The sequence below is a fragment of the Podarcis muralis genome, chromosome W, assembly GCF_964188315.1.
Source record: "Podarcis muralis chromosome W, rPodMur119.hap1.1, whole genome shotgun sequence".
NCBI lineage: Eukaryota > Metazoa > Chordata > Lepidosauria > Squamata > Lacertidae > Podarcis > Podarcis muralis.
Genome location: NC_135674.1, coordinates 21,614,039 through 21,625,797, shown reverse-complemented (window position 1 = coordinate 21,625,797; position 11,759 = coordinate 21,614,039). Strand labels below are relative to the sequence as shown.

Sequence of the window (11,759 nt, the reverse complement as noted above, 5' to 3'; positions counted from 1 at the left end):
CTCAGATATGCAGATGACACAACCTTGATGGCAGAAAGTGAGGAGGAATTAAAGAACCTTTTAATGAGGGTGAAAGAGGAGAGCGCAAAATATGGTCTGAAGCTCAACATCAAAAAAACGAAGATCATGGCCACTGGTCCCATCACCTCCTGGCAAATAGAAGGGGAAGAAATGGAGGCAGTGAGAGATTTTACTTTCTTGGGCTCCATGATCACTGCAGATGGTGACAGCAGCCACGAAATTAAAAGACGCCTGCTTCTTGGGAGAAGGGCAATGACAGGCCTAGACAGCATCTTGAGAAGTAGAGACGTCACCTTGCCAACAAAGGTCCGTATAGTTAAAGCCATGGTTTTCCCAGTAGTGATGTATGGAAGTGAGAGCTGGTCCATAAAGAAGGCTGATCGCCAAAGAATTGATGCTTTTGAATTATGGTGCTGGAGAAGACTCTTGAGAGTCCCATGGACTGCAAGAAGATCAAACGCATCCATTCTTAAGGAAATCAGCCCTGAGTGCTCACTGGAAGGACAGATCGTGAAGCTGAGGCTCCAGTACTTTGGCCACCTCATGAGAAGAGAAGACTCCCTGGAGAAGACACTGATGCTGGGAAAGATGGAGGGCACAAGGAGAAGGGGGCGACAGATGATGAGTTGGTTGGATAGTGTTTTCGAGGTTACCAGCATGGGTTTGACCAAACTGCGGGAGGTAGTGGAGGACAGGGGTGCCTGGCGTGCTCTGGTCCATGGGGTCGCGAAGAGTCGGACACGACTAAACGACTAACAACAACAACAAATTACATCATTTACATAAATGTTAAAAAGCAAATTTTTAGAAAGTATTTCAAAGTGTTTAAAATGATTTAGGAATTACAAGGTTAACTTTTTAAAAAAGATATTAAATAAGTTTTAAAAGCCTGTATGTGTAACTACTGATGATGTTGGGGGGTGGCGGCAGCTGTGGTTGTAAGACTCCCAGGGCACATAAAAAGGCCTTGCCCCAAATTAAAGAAAAACCAACAAACAACCCCAGTCAAACAATTAAAAAAAAACAGCCTGAGGAGCTCAGATGAACAAGTCCCACTTTGGTGCAACTTGACTGGAATGACATGCACAGATGCTCCCTTCTTTTTCTGAGTTAAAGCAGCTCTTTTGGCTGAGGTGTGGCATGGAGCTGAAACAGTACTTAAGAAAACTCAAGCATTGCATGTGAAGCTCCGGGAGCTTGAAGAGAAACTCCAGGCGTTGCCAGCAACACTCCAAGAGCCGCAAGCCAGAGGTATTTTTGAGAATCCTGTCTTCACATGGCCCTCCCTCCCAATGGGTTTCAAGTCCCATCATCCATGATGAGCCCCGGCCATGTTGGCTGGGGCTTAGGGGAGTCCCACCACAGTCTGGAGCCCAGTTCAGTGCGCCTTTGTGGGCAGCTGGTAGCCATGCCAGGGTCGCCTTCGCTGTGTGGAAGGGGTGGCCTCCCCCCCACCCCCACCCCATGCGCAGGAGACCAGAGACCAGTAGCAGACTGTGCATCTGCCTCTGAAGGGCACAAAGGTTTGATGCCTCCTTGTGTGCCCATTTTCTTGCCAAAAAGAATAAAAATACAGCATATGGTTGCACATACCAGGCACCAATGTTAATGGTGGTTCTTTGGCTTTTCCTTCAGGTGAGGAACACGAGGAGGAGGAGGAGGAGGGGCAGCAGGAGGAGGAGAAGGGAAAATAAAGAAAATGGGGGGGGGGATATATATTTTCCTATATATTTCTATTATTAGTTCTATGTATTGCTTCTTTGTTCGAAAGCACGTCAAAGTGCAAGTAGATAAATAGGTACCGCTCCGGCGGGAAGGTAAACGGCGTTTTCGTGCGCTGCTTTTCTGGTTCGCCAGAAGCGGCTTAGTCATGCTAGCAACATAACCTGGAAGCTGTACACCGGCTCTCTCGGCCAGTAAAGCGAGATGAGCGCCGTAACCCCAGAGTCGGTCACGACTGGACCAAATGGTCAGGGGTCCCTTTACCTTTACTATTGCTTCTTTATTTAAAAAAAATTATTTTTAAAAGCCTGCAAAGTGGTTTACCAAAACAAAAAACCACCACAGCAGTAAAATCAAGAAAAATTAACAATCCTACTTTAAAACATACAAAAGCTAAAACATTAAAAGAGATGAAAATTACTTCAACTTCCTAAGCTTCTAGGTATGCTTGCCTAAACAAGAATGCTTTTAGCAGGTGCTTGAAAAGCGTCTAGCAAAGGCACGTGCTTTGTTGCAAGAGGCGGGGAGTTCCAAAGGGCAGGTGCTGCCACACTAAACAATGCAGTACAGATATTCTGCGGAACCTGTGGTAGCGCTTGAAAGTGTTAGAATTCCAGCTCCATGATTGCAGTCATGGGATTGTTGTCTATGTTTTGACTCCACAGAGTGGGAAGTGACGGCGACGGGATGTTTGTGTTCCTGTGTTCCGTGAAGTGGGACTACTGTCCTCTGTTCTTTTTCTCTTTGCTGTCTGATGCTAGAGAGAGAGGGAGCCATGTTGCAGTGCTCCGTGTGTGTGTTTACATGTAAATAAAGTCGATTAGCCAAAATGCTGAGTTGCTCAGGTCTGTCACGCATGAAGCACAAACTCTGCGGATCCCTAAGTGTGCCGGTGTCGCTTGGCATCGGTCGCTGTGATGTTCGGGCTGAAGCAAGCTTATGAAGCTCCCAAACGATCGACCAGGAGGGAGGGAACATGCCAGTCGGGCACGTGTCTCTGCCAGGGTGCTACTCGAGTGTAGGCTGAACTCCTGACAGAAACTACGGAAGGGGAGGTTTTAGTCATGGGGATTTCACCATGCTCTGTAAAGGAAAACATTGATTTCAACAGCAGGCCTGTACAGCAGCAATCTACTCGCCTGCGAGTCTCATCATGATCAGTGGGACTTCTTCCCGAGCCGGCGGTGCATAAGATGGGCTGCACCCCTTGCACCCAACTTGTACCTAAAACTCTGCACAAGCCTGCAACAGAGAAGAGTGGAGTTGGAAGGGCCCCCTGAAAGTCATCAAGCCAACCCCCCTGGGGCAATGCAGGAATCTCAAGTAGACTATCCCTGACCGATGGCCCCCATCTTCTGTTTTTCCTCTCAGCCAGGACACACAACAATGGAGACTGGAGGTGGGGGGAAAGATAAATTTTGACGAGAGAAAGGCAATGGGGCCGCTTTCTCAGGCACACACAGGCACAGCTTGAAGACTTTACGCAGAGAGGAACCCCACACGGCAGACACAGATACACAAGCACACAGAAGTCAGTAACCCAAGAGTGGCTTCTAAGTGGGGGGTTGGCTGAGGACAGGGTTGGGCGGAAACATGTGGAGCTTTGCAGAGGGGAGGCAGAAAGCGTTTGTCAGAGGGAAATTCACTTTCCCTTTTTAGAAACCGGCCAAGATCCCTTCTGCATTTGCAGCGCTGCCCCCAAAGTGACCCTTTCAATCCACTTGATAGTCCAGCTGTAGGCGCTGGTCTTCCAGGCAGAATGAAAGGCGCACCCACCGATCCCGCTTCCTTCCTCTCCCCTTCCTGCCCCCCTCCGTTCTTTGCTCACCTGCCTCCTTCCCGTCCTCTCCCCTGCCTGCCTCCTCCAGCCGGGAATGCCCACCCACGACCCCCAGCTTCCCAAGCCTACAGTGAATGTGTCCCCCCCCCAGGATGACCCCCACCTTGCTCCGCCACTGCTCTGGAAGAATTTGGAACTTAACAGGTTAAGTTTTTCCCATGATGCCACAGCATTCTGACATCAGCTTTTAGAAGCTGGGAGGAGCTGGGAGGAGTTACGTTCAGTTCTCTCTGTGTGTCTGAGAGAGAGAGGCATGTTTGCAATGGCTGCCAGCAGCGATGGCTGAACTGTTTCAATAAAGAGCTGTAAATAGACAAACCTGACTGTGTGTGTTTGTCAAAGGACGTGATAGTTTTCCCGCTGTGTTCAACTCTGCTAAGCCGTGAACTGAAGGGAGCAACAATGGCGCAGCTTTTGAAGAAGTGTGCCGGACCCGTTGTAAACTGCTGATTGACGTTCGTAAAGTAATCAGAGGTCACGGCTCATCGATCAAGCTCGGCAGATCGATTTTCGCCACAATGTGTCCCCCCCCCCCCAGGATGACCCCCACCTTGCTCCGCCACTGCTCTGGAAGAAGCTGCTCTGCTGAGAGCAGGACATCTCTGAAGACTCGGCTGGGGTTCTGTAATCTCTGGTGATACATCCCACTGGCTGAGGTGTGGTGAGCTGCAGACTGACTCCCACAAGTCACCAGCTGAGAGGTCCATGATCCAGATGCCGCTACACCCCTAGGTGCTGAAAAGTACCAACTTGAATGGCTCTGAAAGGAAATCAGACAAATTCAACGTTGAGATTTATATGCAGTAAAACACCCCAAAATCTTTCCTGTACCAAAGCCAATTGGATTGACTGTTGAATCTTATTCCAAGTACTTTGGAAAGGACAGGAGCTTTCCCTGCACTTGAGAGCAGTCAGCTAACGTAGGGGTACAGGACAGGCCACAGGTCACTCCCAGCTCAATCCCCTCACCTCAGCATCGGCCGCCTGAGGCAGCTGCCTCACTCTGGCTTATCAGAGGTCCGGCCCTGCTTGGGAATATGAGTGGGAGAGGGCCATTGCACTCAGGTCCTGCTTATGGGCTTGTTGTGAGCCTCTGCTGGGCAACTATGGGGAACAAGGTGCTGGACTAGATCATCCATTGGTCTAATCCAGAAGGACTGTTCTTACATCCGGGCTGGACTGGAGGCAACTCCAACTTGCAAAAAGCCCTGGAACACCAAGAATTGCAGACTCCCACACTCGCAAGCAAATGAGCTATCGCTTTGCTTCTTAAAACAAAAGAAAAAAACAAACCCCTTTTGCCAAGCTTGGCGACCACGTCCAGTAGCAAACAGACCAATGAAAGTTGCATTTTTGCGTGGGTAGGAAGGGTGTCATTTTCCTTCGGCTGATTTAGGTCCTCGGCTTTTAGACTCCAGAACTGGCACAAACAGGGATGGAAATGTGCTTCAGTTCAAAGGGAGGTATGATTGGCAGGCAAGGTGACACAGCCAGTTATGTGGAAGCGAGGAGGAGGAGGGTGGGGAGGTCACAAGGGAGGAAAGAGCTCTGCACCTCAGCTCGGAATTCTTTTGGAAGAGTGGAGGGGAACAGAGGAAACCTTTCTTCCCTTTCAGTCTTTTCTCTCCCCCCCCCCTCCTTTTTCCTTTTTTTCCTTTTTTAAGAATGTGCTATACGGAATTTCCGAGGGGAAAATTCGCTACGGATCTCGCCTTCCCCAGAAACTCCTCCACATAGCTAGGGCGCGAGACAATGAGCTCGAGAAAGCCCTTTCCTTCCTCTGTCGCACCAAGCACCACATCTTTATTTATGAATAAAAGACCCTGCTTCCCTCTTTCTGGTATGAAAGCGTATCAGTATGAACGGGGACTTGGTGTTGGTTTCTGCTCTCTTCACTGTGCAGCGAAGTGCTTGTCACGGGACAATGTTTTGCATTCCACAGTCAGAGTACTGTTGGGTTTCCCACGGGAACGGGAGACTGGATGTGACGTACACTGGTTTCCTGTTTGTCTTTTCTCTCGGTGCTCCGAGGAGAAGGAGGTTGCTTCTCTGCTCCCGCAGAGGCAAGATGCATGTTTGTAATCTCTCAGCATTGAAGTGTAAATAAAGCAAAAGTAAGCATGTGGCACGTACTGCTCATCATTCCGCTGTGTTCAGGACTCTGCAAACACAACATTTTTGGTTCCGGGCCCAGAAAAACGCAGTCAAGCTGAAGGATGGACTCCAGAGGCTGAGTCGAAATGCCGGCAGAGGAACAGAGAAACGGATCGGCGTTATCTGCTCTGCGCGTCAGGTTGACTGATGAGAGGTATGTGCTAATGCTTCGGGCCGCCGCCAGCTTCTAGTTGATGGCTTTATGGCTGGACTTTGAACTTTTAAGGCCGTTTTGCCGAGGAACAGGCAAAGGCTTTAAGTCACAGGCTTGGAGGTTGGGAAAGCGAAAGTACTTTTTACGAGTGCTTTTGGATGCAGCTGCTGTACACAGATGCAGCCTGGTAGAAAGCAGCAGAGATGGCAAGTGCAAGGCTAGCTGATGCTTTTGGAATTCCAAAGCTCAATAAGAAGACTTACGTGAACTGGGTGCAGTATGCAGAGGCTATTCTGCGGAAAGAGGGTCTGTTTAATGTTATTACAGACAACCCCCCAGCTCCAATTACAGATGAATGGAAAGCTAAAGATTCCAAAGCGAAGGGGACTCTTACGTTGATAGTATCCCCAGAAGAGCTCTGTCTGTTGCGTGATAAGACCACAGCCAGAGAAATTTGGGACGCTTTGAGAGAAGCTCACTTGAGGATGGAAGCTGGTTCCTCTATGTTTTACTATACCAAGCTGCATGGCATGGCTCTTGCTGAAGGTGGAGATGTGCGTACACATCTGATGGAGATGCAGAATCTGAGACATGAGCTGCAACAGAGAGGACTCACCTTTCCAGAGGCTGTGTATTCCTTCATGATACTACACTCTTTGGGTCCAAGTTGGGAGTCCGTTGCCACTCAGATTGCTGTTCAGCCAACTGCTCAGCTCACAGTAGCCTATGTTACTGCCGTGATTCTGAATGAAGCAGACCGCCGGGGTGCTAGCTGCATGGGAAAAGGGGAGTCTTCACAGACGTCATCCCAGAGTGCAGTGGAACCACCAGATGGCGCCAAAGCTTTGAAGGCAGTGAAATGCTACTCGTGTGGACGTCTAGGCCATATGAAGATGGAATGCAGATATCCCAGGGCCAAGACAGAGCAGCACAGCGAAACCTCATCGCGTGGAAAAGGCCAGAGCAAAAGCAAAGGTCCGGTGTCCAGGACAACGCAGCACAAGGCGATCGTCTCACGCTTCACTCCAAAGGTTGCAAAGGTCCAGAAGACGTCTAGATCTTTCTTCGTGGTGGATTCAGCAGCGACCCACCACATGTGCAATGATAAGAGACTGTTCGTGTCTTTTACACCGCAGGAAGGTGCGATTCACCAGGCGGATGACCACACGATCCCCAGTCAAGGCTACGGAACTGTTGTTCTTCACAGTTTGGACTTATCGATACAAGATGTGCTTTACGTACCAGATGCTGCACACAATCTACTCAGTGTTGCGCAGCTGAATGAACGGAACATTGACGTTTCCTTCAAGAACAAGAAATGCACCATCACAAAGAAAAACGATTATGTATTGCATGCTGAATATGTTGATCGTTTGTTTGTTTTGTATTATGATGATGTTGTGCAGGATGAAACTTGTTGCATTGCAGGTTCTAACAAAAGTTTGCATGCAGGATGTATTCACGATTTTCACCGGAAATTTGGTCATTTGCATTTTGAGGCAGTATCTAAAATGCCTGCCTTGGTTGAAGGTATGACTATTAAACCCTGCAGGTACCACATGAAGTGCAAAGCATGCGCAGCAAACAAGGTGAAAATGGCTGCGAAAGGTAAGGTGTCTAGTAGGCAAGCTACAGAACCATACCAGGTTGTTCATGCTGATTTGGTTGGTCCACTATCGCCCTCTTTGGGTGGAAACAGGTACTTCATGGTTCTCATTGATGCATTTTCCAGGTATATTTATGTGTACAATCTCGAGCAGAAATCAGAGGCTTTTCCAATGTTCAAGGAATTCTGTCCTTGGTTGGAAAATGTGCATGGTAAGAAGATAAAGACTCTTTTCACTGATCGCGGAGGGGAATTCACTTCTCAGCAGTTTGAAGCTTTTCTGACTGAGAAAGGAATTCAGCACGATTTGTCTAGTCCTCGCTCGCCATGGCAGAATGGACTTTGCGAGAGGGCAAATCAAACATTGCTTCAAGGTTTAAAAACCTTGCTGCATGATGCAAATCTTCCAGAGAGTTATTGGGCCGAATCTCTCTCCTGTTTTGTTTACAGTTATAATCGCAGGTTATCTTCAGCGATTGGTTGTACCCCCTATGAGAAGATGTTTGGCAAGAAACCGTACATCAAACGCATGAGAATTTTTGGTTCTGACATGTGGGTTCACACACCACAAAGCTCCAAGTTAGGCAAGCGTGGATTGCATGGTATCTTTCTAGGTTATCAGAAAGGTTCTTACAGAATAATGATGACTGACTCTAAGACAATTAAGCTCACAAGAAGTGTTGAGTACAATGCCAAGTGGGGGGGAGAATGTGGGAGTTTTCCAATGTTATCCTGATGACAGTGATGAGACTGAGGATAGGCAACAGCAAAAGCAGCCGCAACAACCCACACCCACTGATGAAGGTTCTGATTCTGAGTCTGAGACTGAATCAGATGATTCAGAGGATTTCAAGAGTGCGAAAGCCTCTATGCGACCCTCTGAAAGCTCTGATCAAGAATTGGAAGAACCATTGTTCACAATAGGTCACTTTTCTCCTAAGAAGGAAGAGGAGAGTGTTGAGGACTTAAGGCTAATTCGCAGGTCACAAAGAGCCACAAAAGGAAGACCTCCAAAGAGATTTGCTGATGAATTTGCTAAGACAGCAGTAGCAGCTGTTAAAAGCTCCAAGAAGGTATTTGAACCTTCAAGTTTCCAAGAAATCCAGGGTTTGGATTCAAAGGAAGCTGAGCCATGGTTAAATGCCATGAAGGCTGAGCTTGATTCCTTAGAAAGGAACAAAACATGGGAGCTAGTTCCAGTAGTTCCAGGAATGAAACTGCTTGGAAGCAAATGGGTCTTCAAAGCGAAGACAGATCAAAATGGCAAGATAGTCAGACACAAAGCCAGGTTGGTAGCCAGAGGTTTTTCACAGGTACCAGGTGAAGACTATCACGAGACCTACTCACCCACAGTGAGATATGAGAGCATTAGGCTTATGCTCAAGCTGGCTGCAGAGGAGAATCTACACGTTAGTCACCACGATGTGAATACAGCGTTTTTGTACGGATCTCTAGGTGAATCACTTTATATGCTTCCACCTGATGGCGTACAGGTAAAACAGGGATTTGTTTGTGCTCTGAAGAAGTCCCTTTATGGTCTCAAACAAAGTGCACGGTGTTGGCACACAAAACTCACTGAAGTATTGTTTTCTCTAGGTTTTAAGCAAGGGAAAGCTGATCCATGTGTATTTGTCAAAGAGGAGGGGCAAAAGAAGCTGTATTGCTTGTTTTATGTTGATGATATTTTGTTCTTTTGGAAAGATGTCACAATGTACAATAACACCCTAGCTCAACTGAAAGAGCACTTTGACATGAAAGATCTTGGTGAGGTAAACAACTACCTATCTCTGGAAATAGAGAGAGATCAAGATGGTAACATTCTAGTACACCAGTCACAGAAAATTGCTGATGTGTTAAGCAAGCTAAACCTGATGGATGCTAACCCTGTAGACACACCGATGACAACAGGTTATCAGGTAGAAGACACTGAAGAAGCATTTTCTGACACTACACTGTACAGAAGTGTGCTAGGCAAGCTAAACTTCATTGCCAGATGTTCAAGACCTGACATTGCTGTTAGCTGTAATTTGCTAAGCAAACAAGTCAACAATCCTAGTGTTAAGGATTGGAAAGCTCTGAAACGCGTAGCGCGCTATTTGAAAGGCACTATGCATTACAGACTGAGATTTAACAATCAGAAGTCTGGTGGTCTTGAGATATTTGCAGATGCAAGTTTTGGAAGTGACACTACAGACAGGAAAAGTACGTCTGGAGTTTGCTACATGTACAATCAGGGTCTATTTGATTGGTCATGCAAGAAGCAAACAACAATTAGCTTAAGTACTTGTGAAGCTGAACTGAATGCACTGTCTTATTCACTTAAGGATTGTGAATGGTTGTTACAATTGTGCAAAGACATGAAAATTCCTGTCGAATGTCCAATCCAGGTTTACCAGGACAACAAAGCATGTTTGGCTTTGCTGAAGTCTGAAGGTTGTAAGCAAAGCACGAAGCACTTGCAATTGAAATTGCAACATGCTAGGGAATGTATTCAGAAGGGACTTGTAATGGTGTCCTATATGCCAGGTAATGAAATTCCTGCTGATGTATTGTCCAAGGTTATATCAAGGGATCAACACTGTACCTATGTACAGAAGTTGGGTTTGTACTGATATTGTACGAACACGCTGCCCAGTGATGTTCACAGAAAGGGGGAGGATGTTGGTTTCTGCTCTCTTCACTGTGCAGCGAAGTGCTTGTCACGGGACAATGTTTTACATTCCACAGTCAGAGTACTGTTGGGTTTCCCACGGGAACGGGAGACTGGATGTGACGTACACTGGTTTCCTGTTTGTCTTTCCTCTCGGTGCTCCGAGGAGAAGGAGGTTGCTTCTCTGCTCCCGCAGAGGCAAGATGCATGTTTGTAATCTCTCAGCATTGAAGTGTAAATAAAGCAAAATTAAGCATGTGGCACGTACTGCTCATCATTCCGCTGTGTTCAGGACTCTGCAAACACAACACTTGGGGATGAACTCTGTATTTACATACTACTGCGTATAGACCAATCAAAAGCATCGGATTTGGACAGCTAGCCAATAGCGCTTAGCGGAGAGCGGCCTCTAGTGGACAGAATCTGTCTTGTACCGCTGCCTGTTTCCGTTCTGCAGAGCAGCAGAGCTTTGCCAGCTTGACTGAGCTCCTGAGTGGCCGCATGCTGAGAGAACAATGGACTCAGTCCATCAAAAGCCCATTAACTGGTTTCTATTGCAAAAAGTGGTCCTTTGTTGCAAGAAATCTGTCAAGCCACTTCCCTTATGGACTGCCAGCTTAGGAAAAGCCCCTCACTTCAGAAAATCCTCGAAAATCAACCCCCTGCATCAATTTCCTCCATTCCAATGCCATTCTTGCCCTTAAGGAAAGGACTCTTCCCCCCCTCTATCTCCCACCATAATCCCTCAAGCGTGAGGATACGTGTACACCCCACCCCCCACCCCCACCCAGGGAAGTGCCCAAAGGTGAGAATTACTGGGCAGTTAGTTGGCCAAAGAAACCAAGAGCCCATCCCCAGACTTGCCCCAGGGTATGGATGTGCAGGAGGGACGCGGGTGGCACTGTGGTCTAAACCTGGCACTGTGATCTGTTGGTGAAAACAGTACCAGGAGACTCTTTCAGGTGGTTCATAGTCTAACAGAACCACCTTTGCCATCAGGGTCTAATACAGAGTCCAAGATCTCCTGTAATGACTCCTGTAATGAGTTTTTTTGCAGATAAAATTGCTCAGGTTTGGAAAGAGGTAGACTCCACCAAGGTAGGAGGGTGCCAGAGCTCTGCCTAGTCAGAGACATAGGATGGCTTGCCAGTTCCCGGGGCCACGTGGAGGAAGGGGTAGGAGGGAGGGAAACAGATGGAGTATGCATGCGCATTCGACTGCCTAATGGCATCCACATCACCCAGGGGATCACAGCCACAGAGATAAGAAAAGAAGAGCCACCCCATTGTCTGGAGAGGTCACTTACCTGATCGCATGGACAAGCCGTTGTCATCGGACCCCAGTGATGGAAGCGTGCAGCTGTATTGAGGCAGCACCAGGTGCTAAAATTGTGCACCTCTAACAATTTGGTGCCTGGGGCAACTGCCCCTGTGCCCCGCAGCCCACTACGCCACTGGGTCTAGTCAAGTAAAGTGAGGTTGATCCTCCACTGTGGGTTACTTTTGTTCAAAGCAAGATTCCTCTGAAGGGAGAGGATGTTGCAAAGTAAGTCTGAGGCAAAGCAGCCCAAAGCCAGGTTCTGTGTTTGCACACATGATTTGCAGTGAGCCAA

At 47.7% G+C, this 11,759-nt stretch overlaps 1 long non-coding RNA gene across 1 annotated transcript; it reads left to right on the top strand.

Moving 5' to 3' along the window:
* Nucleotides 1-1,141: 1,141 nt before the first annotated feature.
* LOC144326257 (uncharacterized) lies at nucleotides 1,142-1,703 on the top strand. Its single transcript, XR_013391459.1, has 2 exons — nucleotides 1,142-1,272; nucleotides 1,657-1,703. It is a non-coding gene; the product is annotated as an uncharacterized LOC144326257 (long non-coding RNA).
* Nucleotides 1,704-11,759: the final 10,056 nt, after the last annotated feature.